This window comes from Equus caballus, chromosome 24 (genome assembly GCF_041296265.1).
Source record: "Equus caballus isolate H_3958 breed thoroughbred chromosome 24, TB-T2T, whole genome shotgun sequence".
NCBI lineage: Eukaryota > Metazoa > Chordata > Mammalia > Perissodactyla > Equidae > Equus > Equus caballus.
The window spans coordinates 33,948,944-33,964,309 of record NC_091707.1 but is presented as its reverse complement, the minus strand read 5'-3'; the positions used below and the strand labels follow the sequence as shown (position 1 = coordinate 33,964,309).

Here is a 15,366-nt window from a genome sequence, read left to right as displayed (position 1 = left end):
TTGCTATGAATTTCCCTTTTATAACCACTTTCGCTATATCCCATACGAGTTGGTATGTTGTATTTTCATTTTCATTTGTCTTGAGGTATTTTTTAATTTCTCTTTTGATCCCTTCATTTATCCAGTTGTTGTTCAGTAACATGTTTAGTATCCACGTATTTGTGACTTCCCAGCTTTTTTCTTGTAGCTGCTTTCTAGCTTCATAGCATTGTGGTTGGAAAAGATCCTTGACGTGATTTCAATCTTGTGAAATTTATTGAGGCTTGCTTTGTTTCAACATATGGTCTATCTTTGATAGTGTTCCATGTTCACTTGAGAAGAATGTGTATTCAACTGTTTTGGGTGGAATGCTCTCTATATACCTATTAAATCTATCTCCTCAAGTGTTTCATTTAAATCCACTATTTCCTTGTTGACTTTCTGTCTGGATGATCTATAAATTGACGTAAGTGGGGTGTGGAGGTACCCTACTATTATTGTGTTCCTATAAATTTCTCCCTTTAGGTCTGTTAATAGTTGCTTTATATACTTTGGTGCTCCTATGTTAGGTGCATATATATTTATAAGTGTTACGTCTTCTTGGTGGAGTGCCCCTTTTGTCATTATATACTGCCCCTCTTTTCCTCTCATTGCCTTTCTTATCTTGAAGTCTACTTTGTCTGATATAAGGATGGCAACACCTGCTTTCTTTGGCTGGCCATTTCCTTAGAGTATCATCTTCCATCATTCACTCCAAGCCTGTGTCTGTCTTTAGAGCTGAGATGTGTTTCCTGGAGGCAGCATATTGTTGAGTTTTATTTTCTAATCCATCCAGCTACTCTATGCCTTTGATTGGAGAATTCAATCTATTTACATTTCGAGTGATTATTGATATATGAGGGCTTACTACTGCCATTTTATCTCTTGTTTTCCAGTTGCTCTATATTTCCATTGTTTCTCTTCCTCTGTATTTCTGACTGCTGTTTCAGTTTGGTGGTTTTCCATGGAAGTTTTCTCAGTTTCGTCTTTTTTTATGAATTGTGGCTCTGCGCTACTTTTTGTTCAGTGGTTTCCATGAGGTTTGTATAAAAGATCTCGTAGATAAGATAATCCATTTTCTGAGATAAGACAGCCTCTTATCTCCATTAGCCTAAGCAAGTTCCATCTGTTTCTTCTCCCTCTTCTGAGTTATTGTTGGCACAAATTATTCTGTCTTCTGTTGTGAATTTGTGACTGAGTTGAAGTGTTCATAGTTACTTTTGATGCTTTCCTTCCCTTTGTTTTTTAAGTTATCATTAAGTATTTGCCACCCTGTTTTGAAAGAGAGCTGATTTCTGATTTGTGTGTCTATTTATCTCCTTCCTTAAAGCTTGGTAGACCTTTGCCTTTTTGTTTCAGGTCTAAGGGCTTTCTTCTTCATTTCTTGTAGGGCAGGTCTAGTAGTGATGAAGTCTCTCAGCTTGTGTTTATCTAGGAAAGCTCTTATTTCTCCATCGTATCTGAAGGATAGTTTTGCTGGAGAGAGTATTCTTGGCTGAAAGTTTTTGTCTTTAAGTAGTTTGAATACATCATTCCATTCTCTCCTAGCCTGTAAGGTTTCTGCTGAGAAACATGGTGAAAGCCTGATTGTGATTCCTTTTATGTTATTTTCTTCTGCCTTGCTGCCCTTAATATTTTTTCTTTGCCATTGACTTTTGCCAGTTTTAATAGTATATGCCTTGGAGAAGGTCTTTTAGCATTGATGTGATTAGGAGTTCTATTGGCTTCATGTATTTGTAAGTCCAGGTTCTTCCCCAGGTTTGGGAAGTTCTCAGGTATTATTTCTTTGAACAAGCTCTCTGCCCCTTTCTTCCTCTCTTCTCCCTCTGGAAAGCTATAATCCTTATGTTGCTTTTTTTAATTGAGTTGGATATTTCTTGAAGACTTCCTTCATTTTTTTAAAATCTTAGTTCTCTCTCCTCCTCCACCTGCAGCATTTCTATATAGCTATCCTCTAAATCACTAATTCTTTCCTCCATAATGTCAGCTCTCTTTCATAATTCTAGATCTTTTAAATCTTCTTAGTTGTGTTCTTCCTATCCAAAATTTCTGCTTGGTTTTTTTTCCCCAGAGTTTCAATCTCTTTGGTGAAGTATTCCTTTTTCTCATTAATTTTATTCCTGAGCTCATTGAACTATCTTTCTGAATTTTCTTCTAACTCTGAGTTTTCTTATGACAGCTATTTTGAATTATCTGTCATTTAGATTGTAAAGTTCTGTGAATTCAAGGTTGGTTTCTGGAGATTTGTCATTTTCCATCTGCTTTGAATTCTTGCTGTAGTTTCTCATGGTGTTTGATGAACTCATCTTTTGCCAGCGCGTTTGTTGTAGTATCAAGTCATAGGTTCGACCAGCTACCACTGGGGGGGGGAAGCAGGAGTAGTGTTTTCTGATCCCACCTCATCTGCTGGAGATGTAGGGTACAGTGTGTGCTCCCACAGACCAAGAAAGTTTTTGCCTGTGGGCTCCTGGCTGCTTCCCCCTCTTCTTACATTTGCACCAAAGCACCTTCCCAATTATGCAGCTGCAGCAGAACTTGGGGTGCTCACACCAGCAAGGAAAGTGTTCACATGCACACAGATATCTGCCACATCCTCTTCTTACTGTTGCACTGGCCGCTGTGCTTCATGGGTGGGCTTCATTGCAGGGTCCAAGCCTGGGCCACTTAGTGGGACTGCAGTGGCATGGTGGGCTCTCCCACTGGCCAGGAAAGCATTCATGTGCATACACAGGGCTTCCAGGGAAGATCTGGGGAGTGCTCACCTACTCCACCACTTCCTGCATAGCCAGTGCTTCCACCTTCAGATGTATAGCTGTGTGGGTCTCTCAGGCATCCTGTTGTGCTGTGTGGGTATCCTGCATTGGTCAATGAATGTCCGTTTAGTTGTAATTCAAAAAGGGAGAGATAAAGGGAACAGCACAAACCGCCATGTTGGTGACATCACTACCTCTCTGAAGTCTCCTTTATAAGGGCACTGATCCCATTCATGAGGGCTCCACCCTCAGGACCCCATCACCTCCCAAAGGCCCACCTCCCAACACTATTATCTATAGGTTGGATTTCCACGTATGAATTTTGAGGGGACACAGAGAGTCCACTGCATCCTGCATGTCCGCTTTCCTTTTCTGTCTTCCTAAAGATTAGTTTTCTCCATGCTGGGGATTCACCTCTTCACAGCTTTAACAGTGTGAGAGAGGCTGCCCTGCTTTTCTGTGCTAAATACAAACTCTCAGATGCCCATTCCTGGACCCATTGACCGTGACCATGGGGGCAAGGGTGCAGCTGCCAAGGGGGCCATATTGAGGTGGCAGAGGGGCAGTTTCCAGGAATAGAGGAGCTATTAACCAGGCAGATAAGATGATCAGTGGCTTCCACGACCATTAACTCATATGGATCAAGAATCATGTACCTTTAGAGATGAGGTAAGATTTGGCACTCTCACTGCTGCAGGCCAGGTTCGTTTTCCAGTCAGAGAACCGCACCACCCACCAGTTGTCATACTGTGGCAGCTGTGTGTTGCTATGAAGCTGAAAGCTATATCACTGTTATTTCAAATACCAGTAGGGTCACCCATGGTGGACAGGTTTCAGCAGAGCTTCCAGACTAAGACAGACTAGGAAGAAGGACCTGGCTGCCCACTTGCAAAATAATTGACCATGAAAACCATGTGAACAGCAGTGGAGCACTGTCTGATAGAGCGTCAGAGGTGAGAGGATGGCGCAAAATCACCAGGCAGGGTTCAGCTCTGTGGTCCACAGGGTTGTGAGGAGTCAGAATCCACTCCATAGCACTAACAACCACCACCTAGTTCTCTACCCTCTTGGTGCTTGGAAGCATCCCCGTTTTCTTAATAAGGACCATCACAGTTGCCAGAGTAACGAGCAGGAGTCCAGCCTCAGTCAAGGGCTGCCTGTGCCCATTGAATGTCTCGTGTACAATTGTTTGTGTGGTTCTGGAGACAACTAGAATCCAAAGGCAGCTCTGTGTCTTCGCAGTCGGTATTTCCTGCTGGGACAGATTGCTGTGCGACAGCTTACCTTTCTGGTCTTCTCCGCCTTATTCTCATTCCTTAACAAGCTTCTTCGTCCCTGGTGCTCCTGAGAGCTCTTTCATCTGCCCGACAGGGGAGCACATTTCTGGCTTTCTGGCTGCAGACTCCACACTGACACTCCTTGCTTTATAACAGGGGCACTCAGACCAGCAATACCTGAGATGATTTCAGATGCTATGGGAGCCACCCAGGGGTCCCTGCCCAGCTGAGGCCAGCACACTCACTGTGCAGTCCCAGGAGGACAGCCTGGCCCTTCTGGGGAGGGGGGCACACACCCAGCACTGCCCTTCCCTCCAAGTCACTTCCAGGTCACCCCATTGTGATCCCTCCTCAATAGCCCCCCCTCCCCCAAATCTCAGCTTTCCCCTCTGCATCCCCCCAGCCTTCCTCCCCCTGACTCTTTGGGGTCCACCCGCCTTGTGCCCAATTTCTCAGCAGCCCCTTCCCACGTGTCTTCTCTCACACGCCCTCCTCGGGCCATCCGCTTAGTCTCCGATCTCTGTCCTGCCCGTTCAACACCTCATGCAAACCCCGACACTGACGGCACCTCAGGGTCAGCACCCGCTCCCTCTCCCTCGGCTTCCTGTTGCACAGCCCTAGTTCTCTGTGCTTCTCTTCCAAAGCACTTACCATAGTCGTCATTCGTTAGTCAGTATGGTTAGTTCTCTGGTGTCCATTTCCTCCACTAGACTATAGGCTCCCGGCAGCCAGGGATGGGTCCTCCGTGTCCACTCCTCCATCCTCAGTGCCTAGTGGTGTGTCTGACACAGGTGGCTGCTCAGTACATTTGTGTTGAATGGATGAATCAATAAAGAAGGGACAGTAGAGCAGGTGCCAGAGATGCCGCAGGGGAGGGAAGCTGGTTCTGAAAGGAGAGATACAAATAGGAACAGAGCGTGTCTGAACTTAGAAACCAAAGGGCTCACAGGCACCTAGTGTGGAAAGCATTAGGATCCTGTCCTCGACTTGTGGACACGCCCACATATTTTCATGCACACATACACACATATACACACACACTGCAGTAAGAGCACATGTCCACAGATTTGCACGCACACATACACACATACACACACACACACGGCAGTAAGAGCACACGTCCACAGATTTGCACGCACACACACACACATATACACACACGGCAGTAAGAGCACATGCCCACAGATTTGCATGCACACATATATACACATGCATGGCAGTAAGAGCACACGTCCACAGATTTGCACGCACACATACACACATATACACACACGGCAGTAAGAGCAGTACCTCCCAATATGAAGCATGAAGATAGGTTGGTAACATTGAATCTCTACTCAGGATACATCCTGAAGTTGGAGCAGGAACAGGGACTAATATTTTGGCCAGAATTCGTTCTTGAGGCAAATGGCTCAATCAACTCAGTCGATCTGCAACTCAGCTCAACTGAAAGCAGGATCAATATTGATAGAAATCATGACATGGTCAGTTTGGTTTCAATGCCTCTAGCTCCCATCCAAGTCCTCTCCCATCCCTCTCCTCCAATCTCGAGCATTTTTATGCCTTCTCTGAACTCCTTGGAATCAAAAGAAGACCTTCCGAGAAGGAGCAGGCAAAAATTCTGTCTATAGTGTAAATGGCTGATAGGACAAAGTATTGCTCTTTCCAGGAACACTTGCACTTTGTAATAAACACCTTAAGCCACAGCAACAACGTTTGGGGTCCTTGTGCCCTCGTGATTGTATTCTACAGACAGCCACCTGTCTCACAAAGGTTGTCCCAACCTTCTATTCACTGGAAGGCACTTGACATGGCTGTTTTAGCACAAGACTCTTTTGCCAAAGGGACCTTTTCATGTATCATTTTGAAAAACCATTAGGCTTCCAACCATTAAAAAATTATCAAGTGATGTACCTAACATACATCTTCATTCCATCCCGTCCTCATCTCCACTCCTTCCTTCTCACCACTGATGACACTGTATCAGAGCTGCCAGATCACAACTGTCCTTGAGTCAAACATTCTGCTTCATGTCGAGTGGGTCTCCTTCTTGCAAGTAGGACGCCCTCCCGGCTCGCTAAATTGTGACAACTCATGAGAACTTTTTTTTTTTGTGAGGACGATTGGCCCTGAGCTATCATCCGTTGCCAATTTTCCTCTTTTTGCTTGAGGAAGATTGTTACTGAGCTAACATCTGTGCCACTCTTCCTCTATTTTATGTGTGATGCCACCTCAGTGTGGCTTGATGAGTGGTGCTAGGTCCGCTCCCTGGATCTGAACCTGTGAACCTGGGGCCGCCGAAGTGGAGCGCACAAACTTAACCACTGCTCCGCCAGCCAGCCCCTCATCAGAACTTCTGACTCCAGTTCAATACCACACGCCCTGGACCACACTCTCTGCCAGCAGCTGTGTTTCTTGAGTACTGGGTGCTTGCTGTGTTGACCGAGGACAGGTTTTTACCTTGGGGGTCTACAAATGGGTTTCAGGAGTCTACGAGCCCCCGAAATGATATAACCCAAATTTGATGAGTACATATATACTTTGTAAAGGGCAGGGGGAGTCTAGAGTTTTCATCAGATCTTCAGAGCAGTGTGATGACCACCAAATGTAGGAAATGACTGGTTTACATGAGTAATCCAGATATTTCAGGTAAAAACCATCTATTTGGGAGCATGCCGCTTAGCATCTGCCCTCACCAGAGACGCTGTTAGGGCCAGAGCTGACTATTCAGTGATGTTTGTTTTGTTACTATGGGCAACCGGTTTATGTCGCCCCAAATCGAAAGTGGGTTTCCTGACACAAATGACGCACTTTGGAGGCAAGCTTTGAGGACTAAACAGAGAAGTTACTGAATTACTTTGGGGCCGAGTGAAGCACAGGTTTGGTGAGAATGTCCTGCCTTCTAGAAGGTGACCCTTTATCCTCTCTCCATGTGCAACCAGATTCCAAGAACCAGGTCTAAAAGGAGAATGCGGCTTCTGCCTTCCACGTTTCAGGCGACCCTGGGCTTGGGAGAAGACCCAGAAAGAGCAGGGAGGCGCAGGAAGCGGGACTCCCCTCTGTTTCTCTGCCCAGCTGTTCTGTCCTGTTCCAGCTGAGACTGAAGTCCGTAGGCAGCCACATGTTTCAGATTGAGCTAACTCCTCGCTGCCCTTAAAGGTCAGGAGAGCCACCGTGCTGACACAGGCCTTTCTCCCCCTGGCAGTCTGCCCCACGGCGACTCTTGAGTCATCACATCTGGATGACTAGGCTGATAAAAACGAGGTTTCGTGGGGTGTGTCGAACGGGGGGAAGTGGGGTGGCAGGGCAGAGTGATGAAGCAGAACCCTGCCCTTGGAGTCTGAGGCTCCGGGTTCGAGTCCCTGCTGAGAACTCGGGCAGGCCACGATGAGCTCTTTGGGTCTCGGATGAAATTAGATAATGCAAGACAAGCTGCTTAACACGGCAAAGGGCGCCAGTCTGTGCTCCAGGGAAGGGATCGTGCAGGACCCGCACTGAGGCAGAGGCTGGCCCAGCCCGGGACGTGCTCATCCCTGACCCTCACAGTGGAGTGTCTTCACAGGTTGTCTGTGGAGACCGGGGGGTCCCCAGGCCTGTGGAGATTTGCGTTCCTGGTCATTTACTCAACAACTGTTTCTTCAGAGCCTCGCGCTGGGAGACAGTGAGGAGGCCTGAGGAGGCACCTGCTCACTCTAGAGCTCAGCTCTCTGCACCCAGGCGGCCTCCGCCTAAACGCCCAGTGGTTGGCTGCCAGAGGGGGCGCTCAGCCCTGCGGGCCTCTCAAGCCAGGGGCGAGGTTGGAGCCTGGGGAGGGAAGGAAGGAGGGGAAGGTTTGGGTCGCAGTTCTCTGTCTTGTCCCTAGGTGGCAGCACCAACTCAAGACTGCTGCCCCGCCGTCCTGGCTGTTAGCTGGGACTCAGATTCCCCCAGGGCGCTCAACCGTCATCTATAGCTCCAGCTTTGGAGGCAACAAAGGTGAGTTTGAGCCCCATCTCTGCACTCCACTGTGTGACCTTGGGCAAACCATGTAACCTCTGAGTCTGTTCCTTTATCTGCAAAATGGGGAAAGGAATGGTTCCTAAAATAATCCAGTGAACAATGAGGCAAATGTTTGATAAGTGGCAGCCGCTCTCCCCTCTGCCCCAGCAAGGAGACGGGGCAGCACAGCCCGCTTACTCTTGCACACATCTCCCTATTCTGCACCTTTTTTCCTCTTTCAAGACAGCCCCCGAGGCTTCTTTGAAACGAGCACGGAGATAAACATTCGGGGTGGGGAGTGTGAACGCAGGGGGAAGGTCCGCAGTCTGATTTTTCTAGAAGAGATCCACTTTCCCCCTTCCTTGCCTCCTTCTACCCCTTCTCTAACTCTTCACTTCTTTCTCTATCCGGGGAGTTTTATTTGCCAATGTGTGTTAACCACCTGCTCTGTGCGGAGCCCTTGTCTAGGCAGGGACAGGTGGGGAGCGAAGGCTGCGGAGAGCAGGGTCACGCGCACTGTAGAGCGCCCCTCCCTCAGAGGCGCTCCCATCCTAAAGGCGGGGAGCTGATCCTCACGCGTGGGCACTCAGTGCAGCCAGTGGTACAAGACTGAAATACTGAGGTTCTGGCTAGCCGGTAGCCCTGCCCCAGCGCCCTCCGCACTGCAGCGCGGGGCCTGCCGAGCGCCTGCTCCGTCTTATCCGCCTGGTGAATGGCCCCTGTCTTCCTGGGGACTGCGCCTCCTGCACCTCCAATATGGCAACTGGGCCCTTGCCCCCATGGTCACAGTCGGTGGGTCCAGGAATGGGCATCTGGGAGTTTGTATTTAGGACAGAAAATCAGGGCAGCCTCTCTCAGGCAGCTGAAGCTGCGAAGAGATGAAACTTTAGTGTGAAGAAAACTAGTCTTGAGGAAGAGAGAAAAAGAAAGCGGACACGCAGGGTGCAATGGACAGTTTGTGTCCCCCCAAAATCCTATGTGGAAATCTAACCTGTAGATACTAGTGTGGGGACGTGGGCCTTTGGGAGGTGATGGGGTCCTGAGGGCGGAGCCCTCATGAATGGGATCAGTGCCCTTATAAAGGAGACTTCAGAGAGCTCCCTGGCCCCTTCCACCACGTGAGGACACAGGGAGAAGATGCCGTCTATGAACCAGGAAGGGGCCTCACCAGACACGGAATCTGCCAGAATCTAGGTAGTCGGCCTCCCAGCCGCTAGAACTGTGAGAAGTAAATTTCTGTAGTTGATAAGGTGTTTTTGTTATAGCAGCCCAAACGGACTGAGACACAGGGAGAACCAGAGATGGGAAGAGTCCTGAGGGGTTCCAGTCGCTGGTTCTGGCAGTTCCCGAGACTGCAGCCACACTCTCAGAGCCCTTTCTGCCACTGGACAGGTCCCCACCTCCCTGATGTCTGTGAGCAGCCCCAGTGTTCTCAAAACATGTTCTCTTTGGTTTATGCTGGTTCAAGTTGCGTATCTGTCACTTGCAATCAATGTAACGGTGAAGAGAAACGACTACTGAAAACACTGGGTCCAGCCAGCACCCTTGCTTTCCCCAGCTGACACAGCAGGCAGCGCTCTCTGGACAACTCAGAGCTCAGGGCGGCTGAGGGCACGCAGCCCGGGGCTTCACACCACTGTGGACTTGCGAAGGCTTGAAGGGAATCCATGAAGACTCGGGTTTCATTTTGCACTTGTTTGTTTCTTTCTCATTATTCTATTTATTCACAGAATTACGGAGAACCTGAGCCAGTGTCCTGCTTGCAGCCTGGAGGGTGTATGATGGCAAAGAGTGAAAGAGGAGAGCAGGAATTCGGGACTCGGCAGTTTACGTAAAATTCAATGATTGGACTTTGGTGGGAATTCACACTCTGAATTGAAAGCAGCTTCTCTGGCCTCTTGACCTCGCCATGCCTGAGGCAGCTGTAGGAAGGGGTGGAGGGCAAGTAAAGGAAGAGCAGAGAGGAACCAGAGGCAGGAGTGCGCTTTTCCTTCAGAACTTGGCTTCTCTCTCTGCAAGATTCACAGGCTGAAGCTGTTTCTCTCCCTCCGGAGGGCATCATGCTGACTCCTCCCTCCGTCCATCCTCGTCCTCCATCCCATGCGGTCCACCCCCACCGCTCCCCTGTCCCCCCGACCCTCCTGCACTTCCCGAGTTCAGTTGTAAAACTCCATTCTCCCCTGGGTGTCCCCATGCTCACCCCTGACCCCAACTGAGTTCTCCATGAAGCAGCCAGAGTATCCTGTCCAGGTGACAAATCTGACAATGTCCCTCACCTGCTTAAAACCCTCAGTGGCTCCCTTTCCCTCTTAGGATAAAGTACAAAACCTCTACACCATCCAGCAGCTGCCTCTCACTGTTGCCTTGCCATCCCCTCAATCTGCCCCAGCCACTCTGACTTGGTTCCATTCCTGGAAGGGCTGTGCTGCCTCCTGGCTCAGGGCCTTTGCACCAACTGTTCTCTCTGCCTGGATGCCCTTCCCCTCTCTTTCACCCAATTAGTTCCCACTCTTTCTTAGGATCTAGCTCATCTGTCCTTCTTTACAAATTCTTACAAATAACCTTCATTGCCCTTATCACAGTTCAACTTACGCCTGTGGGAGCGTTTGATTGACAGTTGTCCTCCCAACTAGACCACAAGCTCCGTGAGGGCAGGGAGGGACCATGTCTGTTTCCCTCACCACTGAAACCCCATCACCAGCCACAGGCCCTGGCTGAGTCTCACCTCCTCCTCCAGATCCCGTTCAAACATCTCTGAGAGGCCCTCTCGGGCTCCCCGCTTTGTCAGTCCATGAACCAGAGTGGACCACTACCACGCATTTATGGTGCCTCGCTGCAACAATTTGCTCATGTGTCTCTCTCAGCCACAGTGTGTGGACTCCGGGAGGGCTGGAACCACTGCTTTTGTTGTGTTTGTATCCCCGACACCCAGCACAGTGCTTGGCCTGCAGGGGCCGCTGTGTGAATAAATGCATCATGGTAAAGACAGCTCCCTGGGCCGGGGTGTGATCCTCCGTGAACTGAGCGGCTGGACCACAGGATTCTGTGTGTCCTTTCTCTCACACTCTGGCTCCCACATCACATAACCCTGCCCGTCAGCGCCTCTCTGCTTTGTCACCCATGTGCTTTAACAGTTGCCCTGGCAATCAGCAAACCTCCTGCCACCACAGGTCCTGTGTTTCGCTCTGCAAAGAAAGCCTCACACCTCAGGCTTTCTATACATTATGCAAAAATAAGCCGTTTTAATAGCTCCTTCCTCTGACTCATGTTTTTTAGTTAGGTCTTTCTCATGTTTATGGAGCATCTTTCTTTGCTACTTATTACGAAGCATTTAAAATACATAAAAAGGTATGAAGAATAACATGGGGGACACCCATGAACACACCCTAGTGCGGAGAGCTGAGGACGTGGACCCGTGGACGTGGGCCTTTTCTTTAGAGAAGAACGAATGCCGTCCGAGGCCTCTCTGGATACAGCCGTGTATTTCCAGGGAACTGAGACAGCGATTTCCAGCACTGCCTCGGGGACAGAGCCAGCGTCTCCGTGTCCAGGCGGGGGCTCTCCTCCTGTGCTCCCTTCTAAGGAGAGCGAGGCTCCTTCTCCCCAAGGCCTCGGCACAGCCTGACCACAGTCGCTTCCAGGACAGACCCCGAGACCCTCTCAACTGAGGGGACCCCAGAGGGGAAGGCATCCAGAATCCCGCTCAGCACAGGAATGCCCTCCCCGCCATCTTGCCCTGTGGGCTCCGGGAGACGTGGCCTTGGTCTCCAAACCCCGTGGGGGAGGCACCTCAGAAAAGAACAAGGCAAACAAAGAAACAAGGAGATACGAGCATTCAGAACAAGCACGACATGTTTTCCCTCAGGTTGAGGCCTTCTGGAGGTGGGACTCATCCAGGAGTTGCATCCCAGAGCTCAGGGCAATCATGCCTTCGTGTCCCTTCTGTGGGCCACATGTCGAGCCAGAGGCTGGGGTTTGAATGTGAGTAGGACACGGTTCACAGGCTGGAGGAACTCACGGTAAGTGGATGACTTAAAAGGTTAAGAAACACTCATGATGCAGTGTGCCAGGAGCCAATGTGAAGGGGTACGGGCAAGGTGTCAATAAAGCCTCTGAATCACACTTAGGGCATCGGGGAAGGCTTCCTGGAGGAGGCAATGCTTGTCCCGCATTGTGAAGGATGACAAGTGCAGGGCATGATGTGTTCACAATGCTTGTGGGGAGCTGAAGGTGGTTCCAGCTGCCTGGCGTGAAGGTGGGAGTGGGCAGTGGTGGGAGAGGTGGCCAGAGAGACATCAGAAAGGCCTTGTGTGCTCCTCTGAGGAGTGTGAACTTCTGCAAGCTAGGGGCGGCCACTGGAGGAGTGGAGGCAGGGCAGAGGCCTGAAGGGAATTGGGAAGCCCTGGAAAGTGGTGTGGTCGTGAACTGGAGGAGGAAGAACAAGGTGCAGGGGGTCACAGGACCAAGGGGAGATGCCATGAGAGTCTGCACAAGGTGATGTCGAAGGAAAAGGAGAGGAGGGAAGATGGTGAGGAGATCAACGCCCAGGGGACACTGAGAAGGAGGGAAGGGAGGTTCTGGGGATTCTCGGCGTTTGGGTTTGGCTGACCCGGAGCTGGCAGTGCCATTCCCTGACAGAGAGGATCCCAGAGGAGAAGACCTTGGCATGGTCTCTCTGAATGATGGCACAGAGGTGAGGCCTCTGTAGAAGGGATGAGACCTCCACAGAATCTCCAAGAGAGAAAGTCACTAGAAGCAGAAAGAAGGTCAGAGAAAGACAAGCAAGACCAGGATGTGGGTAATATGGCCTCTGACCACACACCCGGTTCCCCGAGGCGATACCCTGGCACAGCTTTGGAGGACACAGCATCCCTGAGGTCCCAGCGCTGGAGACTTGGGTGCCTGTTTCAGCACCAACATCATAAACTCCACGATGGAACTGACCACACCCCTAGGCGTCACCTTGGGCCTCAGTGACGCAAGTCCACTTCAATTCCTTTTGTTTCTATTTTAAAATTTTAGAGGGTTTTGTTGGAAACCAAAATTATACATAACTTAAGGAACAAAATAGTCATATATCAAAAACATCAGTTCTTTCGTCTTTCACACTCCCGTGAGGCAATTGCTTTCAGTTCTTATTGGATGATTCTCTCGGTATTTACCTCCATAGCTCTACACAAGATGGGTATATGGAACCTTCCTGATTTTGTCCCTGTCAGGAACCAGCTCTTGACTTTCCAATGTGGCAGACAAAGATTTAGCTCTGTTAACCCCACCCTCATCTCCACCACACACATGTGCCCACTTCCCACTCCCCCATTCTCCCAAAATACTCCTATCATATTTGGTTATATCACTTTCAGCGTTCACATTATTATGACTTTGTTCATGCTACTCACAACTGAGTCACTCAAGGTCACCATGATTTTTCCCCTCTCCTTCATGCCTTTTACCTTCAAGAGGAGTCAATAATCATGTCCCCCCACCCCCATTTATTTAGTTATACTTTGTGGTACTTATCACTGGTCCAACCCCTAATTCTCCCCCATTTATGTAGACTCCCTCGCTGTACTTTCAAACACAATTCTATCAGCGTCATCTTCTTGATCACATCTTCCCTGGAGCCTTTTGAGCAGCTTTAATCTGAACAGACTGCTTTCTATGCCCAGCCCATGGCTGTCCTCCTGGGATCTTCCTTCCCATGATCTTGGTGGCTCTCATCACCTGCCTCTCATTTCCTCCCTTGTTTTGGTGGAGCCCATCCTTTAGCAGCTTTCTGGGAGAGATGCTAAGGCAGTACCTTTTTTTGAAACTTTGCGTGTCATGTGTGAAAATATTTGATTCTCTTCTCATCCTTTTTTCTTTAGTAGTTTGCGTATAGAATTCTAGGCAGGAAATGGTTTTCCTTCAGAAAGCATTTTTCCTCTGACTTCCACTTTCCAGGTTTGATGATAACTCTGGGGATATTCTGTTCCTGTTCTTTGGAAAGTATTTTATGAAAGCAGTTTTTATCTTTGAAAACCTGTTGGATCTCCTCTTTGTCTCAGTTTTCTGAAATTTCATGGCAATGTGTAATTCAACTCAATTCTCCCAAAAGGTGTTGAGAGCTTGCGCTGTATAGCTTCTCTCTCTAAATGCTCCACTGAATACAGAGATACACACAAGTCCTCAGGAGCTGGAAATACATGGGGAGTGTGGGGATAAGGCAAACAGGATATTGGTGAGTATACAGAAATACACATATAAATACACATATAAGATTTGACAGGGCAACATTTTTACAAATTCCAAGTTTTGGTATTTCTTAAGAGGGACAAATCCAGGGTCTCAACCTGATGCATTGCATTAGCAAGTTGGCCTTCCCAGCACTCAGCCAACTTCCAGCCTCCCACACCTCCAGCCTCTGCTGACTGGCTGGTAAGCTGTCAATACCCCTGTGATGTGTTGCCTTCCAAGTTGTCCTCTCCCTGCTGGAGCTGTTGTTGGCCTCTAGGGGGCGAACGTTGCCACCATCCTGCAGAGCGCTAGGACAGGCTGAATTCACTGCCAGAGGCTCCCTCAAGCTCCTTGTCCAGTCAGTTGCCACAGAACCAAGAACCAGGGCCCCTTTCAAGAAGCAATCCCTAAAACGTATTTCTCCTTCCCCTTCAAGGTGTATCTATAGATACCTATAGATAGAACATACAGCTAAATAGATATAATACAGAATAAGCTGCTCAGTAAAGGTTTCTCAAATGATGAATGCAGAACACTTCTCTCCATGTGCTGTCTGCCCAATATCTATATAGCTGTCCTCCCCGTGGTGGGAATCAGCCAAGAGACGGCACAACCCTCTTGGCTGCCAGAGTATTCTTATTGAAAACAATTGACACATTATCCTGTTTAATTCTCAAAACAATCCTATCAGGCAGGTATTTTTAATGCTCATTTTGCAGTTCAAAAACTGAAGGAGAGAGAGGTAAAGTAACTTGCCCAGGATCCAAAAGCTAATAATGGCAGAACAGAGCTTCAGACCTTATTTTATTTCAACAAGACTCTTTTTCTTTTTTTAAAGATTGGCATCTGAGCTAACATCTGTTCTAATCTTCTCTTTTAATTTTTTAACTTCTTCTCCCCAAAGCCCACCAGTACATGCTTGTATATTCTAGTTGTGGGTGCCTCTGCTTGTGGCATGTGGGACCCCACCTCAGCATGGCTTGATGAGTGATGCCACGTGTGCCCCTAGGATCTGAACCGGTGAAACCCTGGGACACAGAAAGGGGTGCACGAACTTAAGCACTTGGCCACGGGGCCGGCCCCAGGCTTCAGATCTTGAGTGGAGTGAATCCAGAGCTCATAAT

The 15,366-nt window shown here is 48.9% G+C and overlaps 1 long non-coding RNA gene across 3 annotated transcripts; it reads left to right on the top strand.

Annotated features, from left to right (window-relative positions):
• Positions 1-3,487: 3,487 nt before the first annotated feature.
• LOC111770353 (uncharacterized) lies at positions 3,488-14,047 on the top strand. Of its 3 annotated transcripts, none has more exons than XR_011432237.1 (3): positions 3,488-3,724; positions 7,911-8,023; positions 9,757-14,047. It is a non-coding gene; the product is annotated as an uncharacterized lncRNA (long non-coding RNA). The 3 variants fall into 3 exon arrangements; XR_011432236.1 differs by lacking the exon at positions 3,488-3,724 and adding an exon at positions 6,844-7,207; XR_002803568.2 differs by lacking the exon at positions 3,488-3,724 and adding an exon at positions 6,991-7,322.
• Positions 14,048-15,366: the final 1,319 nt, after the last annotated feature.